The 20,519-nt window shown below is 56.1% G+C and overlaps 1 protein-coding gene across 2 annotated transcripts in view; it reads left to right on the top strand.

Moving 5' to 3' along the window:
* The first annotated feature begins 7,941 nt into the window (after positions 1-7,941).
* Positions 7,942-20,519, top strand: part of TRPV4 (transient receptor potential cation channel subfamily V member 4) — a 37,312-nt gene continuing 24,734 nt past the window's right edge. The window contains exon 1 of one of the 2 annotated variants that reach the window (XM_055323076.1): positions 7,942-8,421. The gene's annotated coding sequence lies outside the window, so the exon portion shown is untranslated. Of the gene's footprint in view, positions 8,422-8,838; positions 8,876-20,519 lie in introns of those variants that run through there. The other variant, XM_055323077.1, reaches the window with a different exon arrangement.

Genomic DNA, 20,519 nt, shown 5'->3' with positions numbered 1-20,519 from the left:
ACCCAAGTGAGCCCAGAAGTTTGACAAAGCTTGGCCCATTTATCCACCTATTGGGTTCATTCCATTAAACTTCACTGAACGATAGCTCACGTCCATAATAAAATATTTCAAACCCATCATAATGCATCTCTATTATAGACAAGGAACAGAAACTCATTTCTCCCTTAAAGAGCCTCAGTTTCCTTTTCTGTACTACAGGGGTCTTGCTAATACCCACCTCACGGGTTGTGAGGGTTAAATTAAATGCTGCTGTTTGGGGACGCCTGGATGGTTCAGTGGTGGCGCGTCTGCCTTCGGCTCAGGTCGCGACCCCGGGATCGTGGAGTCGAGACCCGCATCAGGCTCCCCGCAGGGAGCCTGCTTCTCCCTGTGCCTGTGTCTCTAACTCTGTGTGCGTGTGTCTCGTGGATAAGTAAAATCTTAAAAAAAAAAAAAAAGTATAGAAGCATAGAAAGCTGTCTTAGCCAAATGTCACCTTAACTGCGAGGCTATATTTACGCAGCGGGGCACGTCTAACGACGCGAGCACTGGAGCCCCAGCTCTGCTGTCGCTGCGCCGCGCGGGACAGACCTCTCAGCCTCAGTCTCCGGATCCTTACGGCGGGGATGCGCAGCGGTTCCCAGGGAGACGGGCTGGCCCGGCGCGGGGCGGCGTGACCGTCCGGGGTTGGCTCGATTAGCACCCACGGAGCGTTACGGGAGGGGAGAGCGAGGTTCCCTTCCCTGGGTTCGCTGGGCTCCTGGAGGAGCACCCTCCACCCCCCACCCCCGGCCCGGGGGACACCGCCCCGCGCCTGCGCGCTGACCTCCCGCGGCTCCCTCGGGCCCCGGCAGGTGGCGCTGCGGACCCTGCGCGGCCGCGGTCCCCGGGGAGCCCCGGCCCGCCCGCGCCCCCAGCCTGTGATGCGGTGGCTTCCAGGCCCAGGGACCAGCCCCATTTGAGCGCTGTGGGGGTTCTGACTTCAGGTCAGCCCCTGTGTCAAAGGTCTATCCTGCTGCTTCTACTACCACTACCGCGGGCGCGGCCACCATCTCCACCACCATCACCACCACCACCCCACAAATTTGGGGTTCGGGTCCGGGTTCTGTAACTTTGTAGCTGTGTGATCCGGGGGAGTCCACTCAGCGCTCTCAGCCTCAGTTTCTGCATCTGTAAAAGGGACCCCTCTACCGGGCAGGAGTGCATAACATCACGTGTGTGAAGTGCCCGGCTGGTAGAAGATGTTCGGTAAATGGACTTCACCAAGTGCTTTTATTTATTGTGATGCTCCCGCATCACAGCATCTGAACACAACAGCATTATGAATTACAAACCGGGGGCCCCTCATGCGGTTAAACCACAGCGTGTTCGCTTGCTCCTTGTTCTTAAAGATACAGCAGGGCCCGGGTGGACACATGAACGGGAAAACCCTGGAAAACACCATGCCGTCTGGCTGCTTTTCTCACTCTGCCCTGATGTGCTGTGGGACTTTGGGCAAGTTCCTTCTCCCCTCTGGGCTTCAGTTTGCTCACCTATAAAATCAGGAGATTAGATAGTTCAAAGCTACCCTCCTTCCCCCCCGGGGTCTACAGCACAGACACCACCTCATGTCACTGTAAGGAGCCCCTGGTTTGTGTTCATAATTCCAGTGAAATCAGCACCACATCCTCAAGTGGAGACATCAGTCCTTCCTTGTGACATCTGGGAAGGGCGGAATGGGGGGGAGGGGGTGACACGTGCAAAGCACCTAGCACAGAGCCTGGCACTTAGAAGCTGCTTGATAAAGGACAGCTATGATGATGATGAACCCTGAGACATCCCTTGATCCAGCCCAGAGAGGATTGTCTGGAAGGCAAGTCATTCAACTGCTGTTTGCTGAGCACCTGCTATGCACAAGGCCCTGAGCTAGCCTCAGGAAGTCCTGCAGGGACAAGACAGATAAGGCCCTACCCTCTAAGGGGCTCATAGACCACTGAAGGAGATGTAGAAGGGGGAGGACAGGGGAGAGCTCTCTGAGGAGTAACATTTGAGCTGAGATCTGAAGGGGGAAAAAGAACAGGCCATGAAAAGAGGCTGGCTACAGCTCGTGCAAAGGCCCTGAGGCAGGAGAGAAAGCAGCGTGTTCTAAGGACAGAGTGAGGCCAAAGTGGCTGGAGCCTGGGGATTAAGGTGAGAGGACAGAGAGTTAGAACCAATGTGACTTTGGTTTTTGTTCTAAGAGCAAGGGAAGTCATAAACCCCTGTGAGAAGACGGTGACAAAGCCAATTCAGTTTACAGAGCTCTTTGCTAGGATCTTCACGGGTCTCCTCCTGGACTCAGGAAAGAGGCTATCTCCCTGCCCCCGCCCCATGCCTCTTCCTGGCTGGGAGCATGGAGCCCTCATCACATGTAGGTGTGAGCGAGGTAGGGTCCCAGGCCTCCAGGAAAACCCCAGGCCTCTCTCCAGAAGGTGGGAGTTCACTGTGCCCATTTCACCCATCAGTCCAGGGGCCTCCACGCACCCCCAGCAGCCTACCCAGGGACCGAAGTGGGGAAGCCCTGAATCACTCAGAGCCTGCAGGCACCAAGGCCTCGATGCCCACCTCCCTCACGGTGCCAGCTTCAGATGAAGGCTACCTTTGAAATGCCAGTGGGCAGCTGTGGCCCAACCACACCCACAGGAGGGCAGCTGTGTCCATGGCAACGGTCATTGGGAAGGGAAGGGCTTCCTCCCCACCTGCTCTCAGGTTTCTGCCCCAGGGAGACTTCCAGAAGGGCCTCATTGAAGGTGTGTGGCAGGGCAGGGCCTCCTGTCTCTGGACCAGCCATAAGCAGGACAAACCAGCTGCGTCCTCTCCAGCCTCTTGTATCCGGTCTCCGTGGTTTCTTGGTAAATGTGGGGGGCTGTGATTTCATGGGGGGGCCTACTGTCTACTGGGGCAGGCTCCCAGAGAAGACCATCAGACACAGCACCCTCTGGGCTGTGTGACCTCTGGCAGGTTCCTTCACCTCTCTGGGCGCACTCCCTGTCTGTCCTGTGGCTGGGAGGAATCTGGTTCCTGGCGCACAGAGAGGCCTGCGCAAATGCATACATGCTGCCCTGACCCTTCCTCAGCGAACTTCCCTGGTTGTTTCTTCTGCATTTTCTTCTTCTTGAGCCCATCCGTGCCACACGCTCTCAGGGAAAGAGCAAAAAGGTGCCAGAATTTGTCGCCTCGACAGCCCCACACTCCCCAGTCTCATCCAAGTGGGGGTGAGCACACTTCCCCTGTCAGGGGCGAGGGGCCTGAGGCACACAGAGCCAGCTGACGCTCCAGGGGCCAGGGGCCGGGTGGTCATTTGGGTTCATATGGTGCCGGGCTTTGAATACAAAGCCTGACAGCATCACTGGCATGTACCTTGGGCAAGGGATTTTCACTGCTGGGAGCCTCAGTTTGTCCAACTGCAGAAGGGGCTGGAGAATACTCACCCCTCGAGGCTGTGGGGAGGAGGAGCTGAGAGCCTGGATCAGAGGAATCCGGCCGCACAGGGTGGTCTCGGCTGCATCTCTACTTGGAGAACCACGCCAGGCCCCCCAGGGACCCACCAGCCCTTGGCCTCAGCCCAGCTCTGGAGCTGGGAGGCCACCAGCTGGGCTGAGGCATCACCTGTGAAGTGAAAGAGGGAATTTGATGGGGCCGGAGCAGCATGGGCTATGCAGGGAGAGGAAAGAAGTCTCCGCCTGGGAGTGTCGGGAGGGCTGTGCCAGCGATGCCAGCTCTCTCCCGGGCTCCATAGTTGTCATCCGTAAAATGGGAACAGCAGCGCCAACCTAACAAGATCGCTGATGGAATCACAAGCGGGAAGACGTTACAGTAATGTGAGGGAGGACGTTGGGTGAATGTCAGAGCCCTTGGCAGGGGATGTTGAGTTGGTTGTGGTGGCGAAAGTGTGGGGACCACAGGGGACAGTTCCTGGGCAGCTCCATGTCCCTTCCCTGCCCTGCCCTCCAGAGCGCTTCGGGGGCTTAATCCTCCCAACCGTGCCAGGTAGGAGCGGTCACTGTCCCCATTTTGCAGAGGAAAAAGTGAGGCTCAGAGAAGCACAGCCATCTGCCTGAGGTCACACTGCTAAGACCCAGGGGAGAGCCACACCCAGATCCCCCCAGGGACCACGTTTTTTTTTTCTTTTTCAACTATTTTTTTTAAGTTTTTTTTAAATTTTTATTTATTTATGATAGTCACAGAGAGAGAGAGAGAGAGAGAGAGAGGGGCAGAGACACAGGCAGAGACACAGGCAGAGGGAGAAGCAGGCTCCATGCACCGAGAGCCCGACGTGGGACTCGATCCCGGGGCTCCAGGATCACGCCCCGGGCCAAAGGCAGGCGCCAAACCGCTGCGCCACCCAGGGATCCCTTTTTTTTCTTTTTCAAAACAAATGTTTTGTAACAGCTTTATCCAGATAAATTTCACATACCGTGCAACTCATCTGTTTAAGATGTGCTGTGCAGTGGCTTTGACTTTATTTACAGCACAACTGTCACCTGGCAGCTTGTGGACATTGTCATCACCCCCCAAAAAAACCCCAGGTGCTTGAGAGAACACCCACCAAGCCTCGCCTCTCCCCAGCCCCTGGCAACCATTCATCTACTTTCTGCCTCTATAGATTTGCCTCTCCCGGTCATCTCGTACAAATGCGATCCCAAACTGTGCGGCCTTTGAAGTCTCTGACTTTTTTCACTTAGCATCACCTTCTCCAGGCTCATCCATGGTGCATCCAAGCGTCGATACTTTGCTCTTCCTATGGTTGGATAATATTCCATTGTATAGACATACCACATTTTGTTCATCCATTGGCCAACTGAGTTGTTTCTATTTTGGGCAATTACGAATGACGCTGCTATGAACAATCGTGTTCAAGTTGTTGGTGTGGCCGTATGTTTTCATTTCTCTTGGCTTTATTCTGAGGAGTGGAATTGCTGGCTTATATGGTAACTCTATATTTAACATTTTGAGGAACTGCCAGACTGTTTTCCAAGGCAGCTGCACCATTTCACACTCCCACCAGCGGTGTATGAGGGCTCCAGGTCCTGCACATCCTTGCTGGCACTTACTAGTGTCTGTCTTTTTGAGACCGTGTTCCCACTGCCTGTGCTACACTGAATATGGTCAGTCAGGCTGGGGGTCAAATGCTGGCCAGGGGATCTCAGGAGAATGGCCTCTCTGTGTCTTTTCCAGAAAATGATATAAGTATCCTTCCCGGGGTGCCTGGGTGACTCAGTGGTTGAACATCTGTCTTTGGCTCAGGTTGAGATCCTGGGGTCCTGAGATCGAGTTCCACATCGGGCTCCCCACAGGGAGCCTGCTTCTCCTCCTTCTGCCTATGTCTCTGCCTCTGTCTCTCTGTGTCTCTCATGAATAAATTTTTTTTAATCTAAAAAAAAAAAAAAAAAGGGACAGCCTGGGTGGCTCAGCAGTTTAGCGCTGCCTTCAGTCCAGGGGCTGGTCCTGGAGACCTGGGATCGAGTCCCACGTCGGGCTCCCTGCATGGAGCCTGCTTCTCCCTCTGCCTGTGTCTCTGCCTCTCTCTCTCTCTCTCTCTGTGTGTGTGTGTCTCATGAATAAATAAATTAAAATCTTTAAAAAAAAAAAGAATCCTTCCCTTCTAGGCTGTCAGGAGACAACGGGGTTGGCAGCATTGTCAGAGCCATGCTAACTGTAGAGTGAAGTGCACACCTCTTGTTTTTGTAACTGGGTCCGTAGGGCTGAAGGCCTTGTTAAGTTCCTCAGGTGCTGACCCATCTGGCCTTTTGATCTCTTCCCAGTGCCTGGCACTGAGTCTGCATACAGTAAGTGCTTGCTCAGTGTGGACCCTCGGGGCAGCCCAGGACCTCCCTTCATGGTGGTGGCTGAGCCCTACCAGGGTGCTCTGGAACCCACGTAGCCTCTAGTGGGTCCTGCCTGTGCTAAAGGCCTTGACATTATTTTCCTTCCTTAAGAGGAGATGTTCCTTCTGTCCGTTAAGAGTGTCTTGCCTTGGGATCCCTGGGTGGCACAGCGGTTTGGCGCCTGCCTTTGGCCCAGGGCACAATCCTGGAGACCCGGGATCGAATCCCACATCGGGCTCCCGGTGCATGGAGCCTGCTTCTCCCTCTGCCTGTGCCTCTGCCTCTCTCTCTCTCTGTGACTATCATAAAAAAATAAAATAAAAATTTATTTATTAAAAAAAAAAAAGAGTGTCTTGCCTTTCCAGAGGCCAAAGAGCTTCACCAATGACAAAAACGATAAAATAATGGCGGTCACACCCTAGCAGTGGCCCTGGTTCACGTTCAGTAAATCCGCTTGAGCGCCTCACGTTCTCTTCCTACTCACCCCTTCCTTGCAAGGCAGAAACCCTTTATGGTCTCATTTTCTCCACCACCACCCGCAGCCACCCAAAATGCGGCAAAATGCACATAACAAAATTCACCATCTGAAACCATTTTGAAGTGCATGGTCAGTGGCATTAAGTGCTGTTCACACTATTGTGCACATATCACCATTGTCCACCCTCAAAACTCTTTTCAGCTTGCAAAACTGAAACTCTGTCCCCGTGACACATTAACTCCACACCCCCACCCCTCCCTCCGGCTCAACCAGTACTTTTACTTTATTTTTTTTTTAAGATTTTATTTATTTGAGAGAGAGCAGAGAGAGAGAGGGAGAGAGCATGAGCAGGGGTGAAGGGCAGAGGGAAAGGGACAAGCAGGCTCCCTCTGAGCAGGGAGCCTGATGCGGGGCTTGATAAGATCGTGAGATCAAGACCTAAGCTGAAGGCAGATGCTTAACCACTTAACTGACTGAACCACCCAGGTGCCCCTCAACCAGTACTTTTATTTTTTTAAAGATTTTATTTATTTATTAATGAGAGAGAGAGAGACAGAGAGAGACAGAGAGAGAGGCAGAGACACAGGCAGAGGGAGAAGCAGGCTCCATGCAGGGAGCCCGACATGGGACTCCATCCCGGGTCTCCAGGATCAGGCCCTGGGCTGAAGGCAGCCCGAAACCGCTGAGCCACCCAGGCTGCCCTCAACCAGTACTTTTAAAGTGCACCTATTGAGTGCCAGGAGCTGGTCCTGCCATTGTGAGCAAGACAGATGTGGTCCCTTGCCTCATGGAAACTGGTACAATTTTCCAGATGAGGACACAGGCACTGGGAGGGGAGGCTGGATCCTGTTGAATCAGCTGGCAGCCAAGATCCAGCCTGTGGGCCCAGGACCAGTCACTTCCCTGCATGCGGCCTCAGGTGCCCCATCTGTGAAGCACAGGTCGGTAGGGAACTGGGTCTTCCTGCCACCTCCGCCCCACCCCCCTGCCGACTCTCAGGGAAGAGCAGGTAGGAACCCTGGCCCCATCTCCTCTTCTGCATCTCCTCTGTCCCCTCCACCAGCCTCCTAGTAGCCAGGGTCATCCTTCTCCTTTTCCTTTCACTGCAGAGGGGCCTCCCTGCAGGAACGGGCTCTAGATGCCGGCTGCTCGCCTGCTTCCCAGCCGGATCCAGCCCCAGCAGAGAGAGGCCTTCTCTTCGGGAAGGCAGGAGGGACCCTCCTCTGTTTACATTCCTCATCACAGCCAGATAGCTGCTTGTTTGCTCTAAGATCTTGGAAACCCAGAGGGAAAAGCTTCTCCTCCCCACCCCATTATGGAGGGGGCAGCTTTTGGAGAGGCCGCACTCCCTTCCAAGCCTCAGAGGCCCATCCGTAAAGTGGGCACAACAATCCCTGCCTCTCAAACTGGCTGGGAGGCAGGTTTAGTTGATGATTCTCTCCCACCATGCTCAGTGAGTTAATTATTAAGGTGTGTGTGTGTGTGTGTGTGTGTGTGTGTGTGTGTGTGTATTTGGTAAATGTTTTACACTGGCAGTTTGAATGCATCATTTTTTTCTTTTCTTTTTTTTAAAAACCTATTTTATTTATTTATTCATGAGACACACAGATAAGAGGCAGAGACACAGGCAGAGGGAGAAGCAGGGGAGCCCGATGTGGGACTTGATCCCAGGACCCGGGGATCACGTGCTGAGCTGAAGACAGATGCTCAACTACTGAGCCACCCAGGTGGCCCTGAACACATCACTTCGGTTCAGATTCTCTCTCTCTTTCCAGCAACTTCAAAATTCCACTTTCTAGTTGCTGAGCCAACACCTATTTCTATTTGAAGGCTGAGGGGGATGGCCCTACCCACTGTCTTTGGAGAGTCAGCTCAGTTTAATAAGAAAGAAGAGATGCACAGACTCCCAGCATCTCCACCGGGCCTGTGGGGTGGGCACATAGCTACTCCCCCTCTACAGCGGGGACACTGAGGCTCAGAGGTGGAGAGACTGGCCGCTGGGGTGGTGATGAGTCACAAGGCCACAGCTTGGGCTCAGAGAGCCCACTAGGCTTCCAACCAGTCCCAGCAGAGTGAGCTGCCCGTCCTGTGGAGGCATTCAAGTGGCTGGAGTCGAAGGTGAGACCGCCACGTAGCCCCTTACCTTCACCATCCAATAACCCTCACCCCCACACACCTTGATCACCTACTGGGTGCCCGGCTGCGCATCCCGGGAACGGCCCGCGGAATGAATGAGCCTGTGGCCGGCCCGCCCGGGTTCCCAGGGGACAGGCAGCCCCAAGGTGGGAGGGATCCCAGGGCCCCAAGCAGAGCCCCCGCGGGCAGCGCCTGGCCCTCGGGCCGCGACCGCGACGCCGGCTTCCCGGGAGCCCCCCCACCCGCCCACCCCCGCCCTGGGCCCCCGCGGCGGCGGCGATCGGCGGGGAGGGCAGCGGGGCGGGCGGCGGGGCGGGCGGCGGGGCGGCCCGCGGCGCTGGAACCTGAGCCGGGGGAGGAGAGCGGCGCGGCCGGCGGGCGGGCGGGCGGGCGGGGGAGGCCGGGCTGCAGGAAGCGCCGCGCGGTCCCGGAGGAGGTGAGTGGGGCCTGGGCCCTCGGGGCGGGGATCCCGGGAGCGCCGGCGCAGCCGCGGCCCCCTCGCGCCCCTGGGCACGTCTCGGAGGCTCCGAGGTCCGGGCTGCGGGCGCCGGAGGGAGCGCGGGGTCCCTCCAGCTCCCGCCCCAGGCTGGGTGCCCCCCTGGGTGCCCCTCAGGGCGGCCACCTTCTCTCTGGGCTTCTGTTTTATCCCCTGAGAAATGGGTGCCGGCCTGGGCCTTGGGGCGCAGTCTGCAGAATGGGGAGGGCCCCGGTCCGGAGATCCAGGTCTAGGCACCAAAAGCTAGAAGGCTCTGTTGGGGGCACCCCCATTTTGGGGAACTGGGGGCTCAGAGGTTTCCCCTCTACACCACCCCCCCCCCCGCCCCCCGCCCCCGCGCAAGCAGGAGGGAATGGGAAGTCTGGAACTTCCAAAGGCCACTTCTTAGTTAGCCTTAGTCAGGCCCAGAGATGGCTCTTCCTCCAAGAGGCAGGACAATCTTTAACCTCCAGCTCTGCCTCTAGATTCCCCCGGGAGGTCCGGGACGACTGGGAGAGACCTCCCACACTCCCCACCTGCCTGGCGATACACCAGCCACAGCCATGCCCAGGCGTACCTACCACACCACCTGGCCCAGCCCCAGCCGCAGCCTGTCCCTCCCTCTGACCTCCCCATTTTGCGGATGAGAAAGCTGAGGCTCAGATCAGGGATGTTACCTAGTGGATTATAAGTCCAGGGCTGCCAGGCTCCAGAGTCCTCCCTGCCTGGTGCCCAGGGGGTGCCCTGGAAGTTACAGGGGACTGGGTGCGCCTGTGCCTGCTCTGGCTCAGCTTCTCTACAGGGCCTCTGCTGGGACTGGGGACATGCGATGTCGTGTGTGAGCTTTGTTCTGGGGACACTGAGAACCACTGGAGGATTTAAGCTTTGCGGCTTTGTCTGTGGGGCAAGGAGGGGGTGACTCTGTGACCGCCAATGAGGAAGGTGAAGGGGTGATCTATTTAGAGAGGTCAAGTAGAAGGGTCAGGCCCAGGCCATCTGTGGGGTTAGAAATGGGGCTTCTGTGGCAGCCCTCGCCCTGTCCTGCCTGCCCCCAACTGCTGTGTGACCTTGGGTTAGTCCCTGGGCTGCCTGAAGGACAGCTCATCTGTAAAATGGGGGTGGCCTGAGAGCGACCCCAGGGCTATGGTGAGGACACACAGTCCAGCTCAGTCGGTGTCATTGCAGTCATTGGTCATCGTCATCGTGCCTTTGCTGGTGGTTACAGCCCTGAGGTGACAAAAAGGCAATTGGTCATGCCCTCATTTCTCTAGTTCATTCTGTTTGAGTAACCTCTCTCTTTCGCACCTTTGCTGGTAAATCGGAGGAGGGGATCCCAAAAATGAATGGCAGGTGGTGCTCCTGGGACAGTCAGGGTGAGGTTTGTAAGATAAGGTGGGGTCACTTTGACATGGAGTGTTCCCAGGTGTAGGAAATGGGTGCCTGAGGGAAAGAGGATGGGGGTGAGAGCTTCTGAGAAGGTGCCTAGGGCTCCCCGGAGAAATCCATAGCCTTACTGCTGGGAAGGGCACTCCTGCCACCTCACCTGGTGGGAACTGGGCCTCAGCCACCTCCTCCTGTGTCCAGCAAACCCTCTTGAAAAGCTCCCCCACCCCATGCCAGCCTCGGACCCCAGCCAGGCTCTGGCCCGAGGGCTCTGCCCCCTGCAGCCACCTCCCCGACACTGGGATTGCCCTCTGTGTCAGCTGTGGCCTCCAGGCAGGCGGCATCCACGCCTGACCTGTGACCACCTGGCAAGGTGAGGCATGGTAGATGCTTGGCAGATTTACGCTGTGGGATGGGGGCCAGGAGAGCATGCTGTGAGGTGGGAGAGCCATCTGGAAAGGGATCAGGGAGGGCTTGATCAAGGTAGGGGGTTGATAACTCTGGGACACAGAGAGGGGTAGTGGAAGGGGAGGTGGGCGGGGGGACAGGGTGATTGGATGATGGGCACTGAGGGGGGCACTTGACGGGATGAGCACTGGGTGTTATACTATATGTTGGCAAATCCAACACCAATAAAAAATATACAAAAAAAATAAGGTAGGGGGCTGAGCCACACCTTGAGTAGTAAATGCAGACGTAGGGGAAAGGGCATTCAAGAAAAGGAAAGTGCACCAGCCAAGACTTGACTACTACCTATTGCCAGGTGGGTAAAATGAGAGTTTGTAGAGCAAGGCATGGTTCCGTTTGTCTGGAATGTGTGACGTCAACAGGAAGGGCAAGCGATCCAGCAGGCAGGGGCTAGGTCAGCCCCAGAAGCCCTAAGGTCCAAGCTGGGAGGGACATGCCAGATGTGTGGTCTAGAAAGGTCCCTCTGGCTGCAGAGTGGGGGCCAGGCAGGGAGGCCGGTCCCCAGGCTGGGGAAGTCATCCAGGCAGGAGATGTGAGGCCCGTCCCGGATGGGGACTGGAGAAGGGTGGCAGGCAGGAGACGCGGGAGGGAGAGAGCTCCGTGAGAATTGGCCTCATCGTGCCTGGCGCAGGGCAGGTGCTCTGTAAAGATCTGCTGCCCAGGAGAGTGAGCGCATCGTTTCAAGAGGCCCCAGCCCTTCGAGCTCCTTCATCTGTTCCTTGGTGGGAAGGGGAGTTTGCGTGAGGGGGCATCTCGACCCCTCACAGGCCCCCCGACCTGTTGTCTGCCTCAGTTTCCCCCATTTGACTCTGGGAAAGACATTCTAAGCCCCTCCCCAAATCACTGGGCTGCAGAGAGCAGCTCCATTTCTTTGTCACACACCAGATCCTGGGAGCCAAGATAACACTGCTGCCAGCGGGCCCTCTGGAATGTTCCACATCTCACCCATCTGGAGAGGAATTCACCTGTTAAAGATTAATTCAGATCTCCCGAGATACTTACGGCCTTGGGCCCCCACAGCTGCTGCTCTGAGCACTGGGTGCAAGGTTCTGCTTGGCTTTAGCCAAGCCTGGGCTTCATCAGTAGTCCTAATGATGCTAGTGAGCACTTATTGAACACCTACTGTGTGCCAGGCCCTGAGCCAAACACTCTTAATACATTTGGATACAAAACTATTATTGTACCCGTATCTGAGAGGAAGGAAATGAGGTCTGGGTAGTGAAATTGCTTGCCCAGGGTCTTTTAGTTGGCAAGGGGCAGAACTGGGATCTGAACCTCGTTTGCCTGATTCCAAAATCCATGCCCTTCACTTCCAAGGTGGCCTGTCACCATTTGTCCTGACCTGAAGTCATGGGGAAGAGACTTCAGTGTAGAGAGAGAAAAACCCGGATTGCTCAGGCCGGCCCCGTCTTAAATCCTAGGTCTGCTGTTTTCCCTTCCCAGGGAAGCTCAGGGCAAGTCACCTGGCCTCTCTGAGCCTCAGTTTCCTTTTCTGTCAAATGGAGCTGTCTGTTCCCACTTAGCCAGGACGGTGCAAGGCGCGGATGGGGCCCCGGAGCACCGGCTTCTCCCCCATCCTGTTCCCCCGGCCTGTTCCAGGACGCGTTTTCCTCCAGCTCGTCCCTGTGGCGCCCCGAGAGCCCCTCTGTGCCAGGCGGGCGGGCGGAAGGGAGCAGGGCAAAGCGGGGCAAAGCGAGACTTGCATTTGGCCAAAGGGTGATGCCTTTTCAGCCGCGAGATATTTACGGGCATTGACTGAGGGCCAGGAGCAGGCAACTTTTCATACCTTGCTGATCGTTTCATGTATCATTTCCAATGTCTGTCACCTGATGCTCACCTCGATGATGTTACAGCCTTGCCCACGCTGGACGTGGGCAGAAGTAAGAGGGCCGAATCTCATTTTACGGCTGGGGAAACTGAGTTTCCAGGGGAGAAGCTCCTGGTAGAGCTGGACGTGGAAGCCGGATCTGAGTGACTCTGGTCGCCTTGGGTCCCTGAAGAGCCCCAAGAGAGGACTTGCCCCTCTGGGAGTCTCACCCCCCTTGGTCCACCTTCCACCTCTGCCGCTTGCTGCTGTGCGACCTCAGGGGTAGTGTAACCTCTCTCTTCCTGGGGCTGCCGCCTGGGATGTGCTGGAGGTCAGAGCTCTGGCAGTTGGAGGGTGGCTTGGGTAATTCAGGCCACGATTCTTGCCCCAGCCTGGACTCCCCGTGCCTGGGTTTCCCTTGGGTTTCATGCACTGGCACCTTAGCTGACTAGGAACGAGGGAGAGAGGCCAGCTCTTTACTTTCACCATGACTTTGACTTCCTTCCTGCCTCTGAGCCCCTTCCTGATCATTGACTTCTCCTCTCCATCCCAAGCCCTGGCCATAGCTGGCTGTGTGACCCAAGTAGGTCACCCCACCTCTCTGAGCATGTTTCTTCATTCCTCACCAGGGCTGTAGGAAGCCCTCCATAAATGCTCTTGGGTCCGCCCCAGATGAGGTCAGAGGATGGGAAAGGCCACAGAAGGAGGAGGACGTGAGGGGGGCAGACAGGCAAGCTATTGACCAAATGGGAATACTCTTATTTTTCTTGGGGTGGTGAGTAATGGCTGCCCGCCCTGCCTGCTGCCCGCCCTGACTCCCCCCTGCACAAAGGACTCCTCAGTCTTTTGGTGCCTGTTTTTCCCTGAGGGTGGAGTGGCCTGGGTCCACCCAGCTGACCGGGAGGCTGACCACCTTCTGGGAGGCTCCTCGTGTGTGTGTGTGTGTGTGTGTGTGTGTGTGTGTGTGTGGTGTGTGGTGTGTAGGGGGGAATATTCCACCATGTGGCCAGCGTGGGGCCCACAGGCTCAGGGGAGACCCCAGTAGGAAGGGGCTAGCTGACCTCAGGCCGGGGACTCGTCGGCCCTTTCTGTCTCCCCTTGTAGAATGAAGGGGCTCAGAAATACCCGTAGACAGAGGGAAGGAAGGAAGAAGGAAAGAAGGAAGGAAGGAAGGAAGGAAGGAAGGAAGGAAGGAAGGAAGGGAGGGAGGGAGGGAGGGAGGGAGGGAAGAATGATGAACAGACAGATCAACAAGGCAGGGGCTTCAGAAGAAAGTACCTACTCAAATTCAGACCAAGTGGGCTTGGGCAAGTGTCCTGGTCTCCTTGAGCCTCAGTTTTCTCTTCTGCAAAATGGGTTTCCAATTGCTGTCACCTTCATGGGGGGATGTGGGTCTCACAGGTCAGAGAGCCCAGCACACAGTAGTTGCTCAATAAATCACCTGTTGAAGGTTGGGAGAGAGAAAGGAAGGTAGCTAGCTAGCTAGGTAGTTGGGCTGAGGCTCATTTGTGTCTGTGAGTTCATTCATTCATTCAGCAAGTAGATCTTGAGCAGCTATTAAGTGCCAGGCCCAGGTCTTGGCCCTGGGGACTCAGTGGTGGCTGGAACAGAAGAGTTCCTATCATCCAGCACACGGTCCTTGGGACTGCACTTTATGAGGCTCTGACCCCCACAAGGACCAAGCAGCCCAGCAGTGGGTGCTGTGCTTAGCTCTCTTTTAGAAAGGAGGAAACGGAGGGTCAGAGAGGCGACGTGATCTGTTGGGGGTCACAGCTCCTCGGCAGCAGAGCCAAGATTCAAACTCCCAAGTCTGTCTGTCGGCAGTGCCCTGGCTCCTCACCACCTCACCCCCTGCCTGATGAGCTCCAAGGGGTGTGGTGTTTAGAAGGGGGGCTCCAGAGAGAGGGCTTCTGAGACCCCCTAAAAGGATGAACTGACACGGATTTCAAAGCAGATGGTTGGAACCCTAGCCACATTCCCTTCTCGTTGAGTTGTGACTTCACCTGGGTCTCTCATCTCTGCCTCAGTTGGTGCCGGCATGACACGAGGACCACGATAATGCCCATCTCAGATGAGGGGCAAATGCAAAGGTACTCGGTGCGGAGCAGGTGTTGGGTGGATAGCCACCCACTTCTGTTCTCCTGGGACTTAGTTTACCCATTTGAGAATGGAGACAATGATATCTGACTTCTGGAATCATTACTTGGATTAGGACAGAGAGAAGGTGATGTGTGGGATGTTCCAGTGTGGGCAGACCCTGCTAATGGTGGGATTTCAGGCACTAGCCTCGGCCATAATTTTAAGCACTTAACCAGAGACACAGCCTGCTGTTGGCCCTAGGCTGGGAGAGAGGTGGACTGGGGCAGAGAGAGGATCTCAAAATGCTTTTGGTCCCTGATGGACCCATTCACTCCCATTCATTCCCTGGACACTCCTCTGCTCGCTCCTCTGGCTTGGTGACCTTGGGCCCGTTGCTGTGAGAATGCAGTGGAGGGATTCCCATATGGGTGGGTGGGGGTCCTGTCCCTTCTGGACTGAGAAATGGGAACTCTCAGCTTCCTGGGATGGCGAGAGAGGAACTTGTAGGGTGAGAAAACTTTTGGAAGGTGAGGTTTTGGAGCATGACCTTGGGCCCTGGCCTTGGAGCCAGGAAATCTGGGTCCCAGCACCCAGTCCACTCTGCCCTCTCTGGGCCTCATCTATCCATCTATGTGCAGAGAGCATGTTAATAGTTCCCCAATAGCAGCTGCCATTCGTTGAGCACTTACTATGCGCCAAGAATGATCCTGAACTGTTGGTCATCTCATTCAATTCTCTTACCAGCGCTTTGGGGCAGGAGCTGTCATTTTGCTTTTTATTTTAAAGCTTGAATGTATGGTACAGCAAATAATTCTAAATTCAAATATTCCCCCCATTTCATAGACAAAGAAACTGAGGCCCAGAGAGGATAAGTGACTTGCTCGAGGCCACCCAGCCCGAGAGTGGCAGGTGGGGAACAGAACATTGGTCGAGCCATTCCTGAGGCTAGCAAATCCTCCCTGGGAGTCTCTGTGGCTTGACTGCCCTCCAGGAGAGGGGCTGGGTCCTGAGGTTTCGAGGGTTCCCTTCTCCTGGGCCGGAGCATTGGGTGGAATGCTGCGGCTGTGCTCTGCTGGAAGGGGGTGAGGACAGGGAAGGAGGTGGAGCCTCCTGGGACAGGGACACCACGTCCTCGTCCTCGTCCACTGGTCTCTGCTCTGGGCCAGACCCCATGCTGGACCCTTTACACCTGTTTAATCCTCAGGACCTTCCTGTGTTGTGCCAAGAAAACTGAGGCTCAGGGCAGGGAAGCCCCTTGCCCAAGATCACCAAGCCAGGAAGGGGTATTGAGATGTAGCTCACATACCACATAACTCATCCTTTCAAAGTGTGCAATTCAGTGTTGTTGTTGTTGTTGTTAGTGTATTCAGAGTTGTAGAGACATTCTCACTCCCTAGTTCCAAGGCATTTGCATCACCTCGAAAAGAAACCCTAGCCCATTGGCAGTCACCATCCCCATGCTCCCTCCCAGCCCCCGACAAGTACTAATCAGCTCCCTGTCTCTGTGCATTTGCCTATTCTGGACATCTCCTGTAGTGGAATCCCACAGCGAGGGGCCTTTTGTGTTGCAAGGCACATGCTCTTAAAACCACTCAGCCACACTACCTCCCGATGGCTCCTCCTCAGGGCTCGAGACCCTTGGAGGTAAATGGCTGGCCGGGAAAGCCAAGGACCTGCAGAATGAGGGACTGCAGTGGCCACACCAGCCTTGCCCTCTGTGGGGCCTGGTGAGTCACCCCAGCCTTGCCCCGCCTGGGTGGTGTGAGCTTGAGAGGGGCGCTCTACTGGGTGGTGGGGGCACCCTGACAGGACACTGCGGCTCTGTCTGCCCCGGACAGGAGGCCACTGTGAAGCAAACAGGAAGAGGGCTGGGCTGAGACCTGCTAGGTAAATACAGGCTGGCTGGGGAACGTGCCTGGCATGGCCTGATGCCCCCCGCTGCTGCCGCCCGCCCCAGGCCAGGGAGCCTTGAACAGCCTGGCAGGCAGCAGGCTTTGCCTGGCCAAGGGGCTGAGCTCCCAGCCCGCTGCTCCCAGCAGCGGCTGCTCCAGGGTGGCTGTGGGTCCCAGGCTCTGGGCCCAGCCACTCCGCCCTCCCAGACAGGCATACCTTCCTCGGCCCTCCATCTGTTTGCTCATCCTCCCTCTGATAATAATTAATAGTAATAATAAGAATACATGACATAGATGATGGATGCTAACAACAACCCATCTTTAGGGAGCATGCATTCTCCCCCAGGTCCTGGGCTCAGTATTTTATACATTTATCTCATTTCAGCCCACAACAGTCCCCTGGGGTAGATGCTCTGACCATCACCATGTACAAGTAGGGAAACTGAGGCAAGGAAGCCCAGGTGACCTGCCCAAGGCCACACAGCTGGTGAACTGACCATCTGCCTCGGGGGCCTGTGGTTCCCACCAGCCACCCAGCGTCCCGTTCCTCCTCCCCCTGCTTCCACCCTTCCTTCCCTTCTGGAGTCACCTGTCCTTGGAAAGCATCCACTGAAGGCATAGGTTCTGGGGCTCATGGGTGTGAATCGTGCCTCCCCATCTCAGGAGCTGGGCAACTCTGTTGGAGTGACTGTACCTCTCTGAGCCTCAGTCTCCTTACTGGGAAGGCTTGAGGGGGGGTGTCGGACAGAGCTGGTGTTGTCTCTGCGGGACCTGTTTTCCTAACCCCTTTCCTGCCCACACCCCTCCTCCAAGGCTGACCTGGAATGACAGGTGCTCAGAGTCCTGTTTATTCCAGGGGACCACAGGAAGTGGGGGGACACAGAGGGAGGAGGAAGCACCCTGGGTCCCTGTGGGAGGCTCCCAGCACCCCCCCAGGTGCTTCCCACCCACCTACGCATCCCCCCTTCCCACTCACCCATCTCTTCTTCCTCTGCCTTCTTTATCCCAATGCCTCAGCCCACGTGGTCCCCCAGTGCCCCCCCCCGCCCTTTCTGGTCTCTGCACTTTGGATCTTGCCGGCTCCAGTCCAGACCCCCTCCTCCTGCAGCCCACCCCCATCGGGATGCCCGCTGCCTCCCCACACCTGCACCCTCCGGCGACCTCAGAGGGCCCCTGCCTTACAGCTCAAGGAGGCAAATATTTCTGGATGCCCCATGCTGCCTCTGCAGGGTGCTGGGTGTTGGGGAGACAACAGACCTAAAGCAGTCCCTCCCTCATGGAACTCCAGAGAAGAGAAGGTGAATAAGGGAGTAATAGAAGTCAACACCCAAGTTTGATCACGGAAAGTGCTATAAAGGGAGGCACATGTGGCTTGAAGGATGAGCAACAAGGGAGCTGGTTTTAGACCAGAGGTCTAAAGGGAGGGGACCCAGCCAGGGGAGGAAGAGGGGACAGCTTTGGCAAAGGTCTGGAGGGGGGAAAAAGCCGTGTGCTTCCCCCCAGTCCCCAGACTCTTGTTAGCTCTCGATCTTTTATGTTTCCCTGCCCCCCCCCCCCGCAAACAGGTGGCACTCCCCAGATGCCCACTGGAGTGAATCGGTCCCAGGAGGGAGGGAATTGGGAGGAAGTAGCTCCCTGGAATTCATCCCCCCCCTGGGGTGGAGCAGCCCTGCACGCCCAAACTTGCCACCAGATTTAAGCAGCTTTCCTGGGTCATGGAATCAGGAGGCTGGGATTTGACAAATATGTGCCAGAGTTTCCATGAGATCAGGCAAAGCCACGGGTGATGGTGAGGATGGGCCCCTTCATCCACCCTGTGCGTGGGGAGGGGGCGGGTGGGAGGCCAGGAGACCTCCACCCCTGCTGGACCTAAGATTCTCTGAGAGAAGGTACCCGCCGCCGTTCACTCAGGCATGTAGTTGGCTGTTTATTGAGGGCTTGCTCTGTGCCAGGTGCTTGACTCAACTTACATAATTCGCACAACGACCCAGTTAAGATCCCCCATGGACAGGTGAGGAAAGCAAGACCCAGAGAAGCTAAGTCTCTTGCTCAAGCCAAGGTCAGTGGGCCAAGCGCCTGGTCGGTCTGATCCAAATACACACTCTTTTCATCCCCCACTAGCTCCCTCTGGGGGAGAGACAGGCCTTGGCTCCCCAGACCGCGTCCCTGGGTCCCTCAGAGCAGAATGCATGGCTTTCAGCTGTATTCCTGGAAAGCCTGGAGCCTCTGTTGGGGGCAGAGAGGAAGGCTTGGGGACCCTGTGTCTCCTCACCTTGCTCGGAATCTCTGCACCCCTTAACTCAAGTCACTCCTTAGCCTCTCTGGTCTATACAGCCCTGAACACCACTGGACATGACTCTGCTTCTTGCTTTGTCCAGCTGTTTACTCTGCTCCCTACCAGAAGGTCAGTCCAGGAGGGCAGGGATTTTTTTGCAGGTTTGTTCACATCTATGTCCCCTGCACTTGGCACACTGGAGGTGCTCAGTAAACATTTGGTGAATAAATGAAAAGATGAGTGGTTTCTAATCCTGCTTCTTGGGCTTTGAGATTCAGATCCCCCTCCATTCATCCTGTCCAACATCTCTCTGTGTGGACTACAATCTGGTTTATATTTATTTATTATTTTTTTAAAGATTTTATTTATTTTAATATTTTATTTATTTATTCATGAGACAGAGAGAGAGAGAGAGAGAGAGGCAGAGACACAGGCAGAAGGAGAAGCAGGCTCCATGCAAGAAGCCCGATGTGGGACTTGATCCCAGGACTCCAGGATCACACCCTGGGCTGAAGGCAGGCACCAAACCGCTGAGCCACCCGGGGACCCCCTAAAGATTTTATTTTATTCTATTCCTGTGAGACACAGAGAGAGAGAGGCAGAGACACAGGCAGAGGGAGAAGCAGGCTCCCTGCAGGGACCCTGATGCAGGACTCAATCCCAGGACCCCGGGATCCCAACCTGAGCAGAAGGCAGACGCTCAACCACTGAGCCACCCAGGCATCCCTACAATCTGGTTTTTATATTCAAAAGATGTGCTCGGTGCTTAAAACAGCGTGTGAAATCCACAGCTTTTCATGGATGTGGTGGTGACACACGGTGTGCATCAGGCCTCCACGGCCTCGATTGGGCCCCGGGTGCCCCCCTCCCCCGCTGGATGCTGCCCGCTGTGAAGGCCTCCCCAGGAGGGGTGAACCCCAAGGGCTCATCCTGGGCACACGCATGCGCACACCAACCGGGGAAAGACCAGGAAGCAGACAGGACATTCACATGAGCTCTCAGCCTCTCTCCCTGCCCGCACCCCCATCCCCAGCCTGGCATGGGTCTGGAACGTGTAATAGCAGCCTACGGGGCAAATTAGAACAGGGAGTGAGCTCTTTCCCTGACCACAGAGAACAGGGTAGCATTTGGGGGAAGAATTGCCACAGAGCAGCAGCGCAGCCCGAGGTGAGTGTGTGTGTGTGTGTGTGTGTGTGTGTATGCGCGCGCTTGCACGCTCGCGTGTATGTACACATGTGTGCATGTGCACGCATATGCTCCCTGGCATGTACACATGCTTGAGGGGTGTGGAAGGAGCCCAGGCTTAGGATCCAGAGGACTTCTTTTACTTTTTTTTTTAAGATTTTATTTATTTATTCATGAGAGACACAGACAGAGAGGCAGAGACACAGGCAGAGGGAGAAGCAGGCTCCCTGTGGGGAGCCTGATGTGGGACTCGATCCTAGGACCCCGGGAACATGCCCTGGGCAGGCGCCCAACCACTGAGCCACCCAGGCACCCCCAGAAGCCTTCTTTATGGCCGTTTGCTTCCTGGATGGCCTATGGGAGCCTCGATTTCCTTAGCTGAAAATGGGAGCAGCTTTGTTGGCCAGGCCCTTGGGGGCCGGGGGTGCCAGGCTGCATGGGGGGCCCGTGCCTGTGCATGAGGGGGGAGCGAGGAGGGCAGGTGTGTTAACTATCGCACGACACCAGGTGAAGATG

The sequence above is a fragment of the Nyctereutes procyonoides genome, unplaced genomic scaffold (assembly GCF_905146905.1).
Source record: "Nyctereutes procyonoides isolate TBG_1078 unplaced genomic scaffold, NYPRO_anot_genome, whole genome shotgun sequence".
Classification (NCBI taxonomy): Eukaryota; Metazoa; Chordata; class Mammalia; order Carnivora; family Canidae; genus Nyctereutes; species Nyctereutes procyonoides.
The sequence above is the reverse complement of the archived record's forward strand: the minus strand, read 5'-3'. Positions and strand labels throughout refer to the sequence as shown.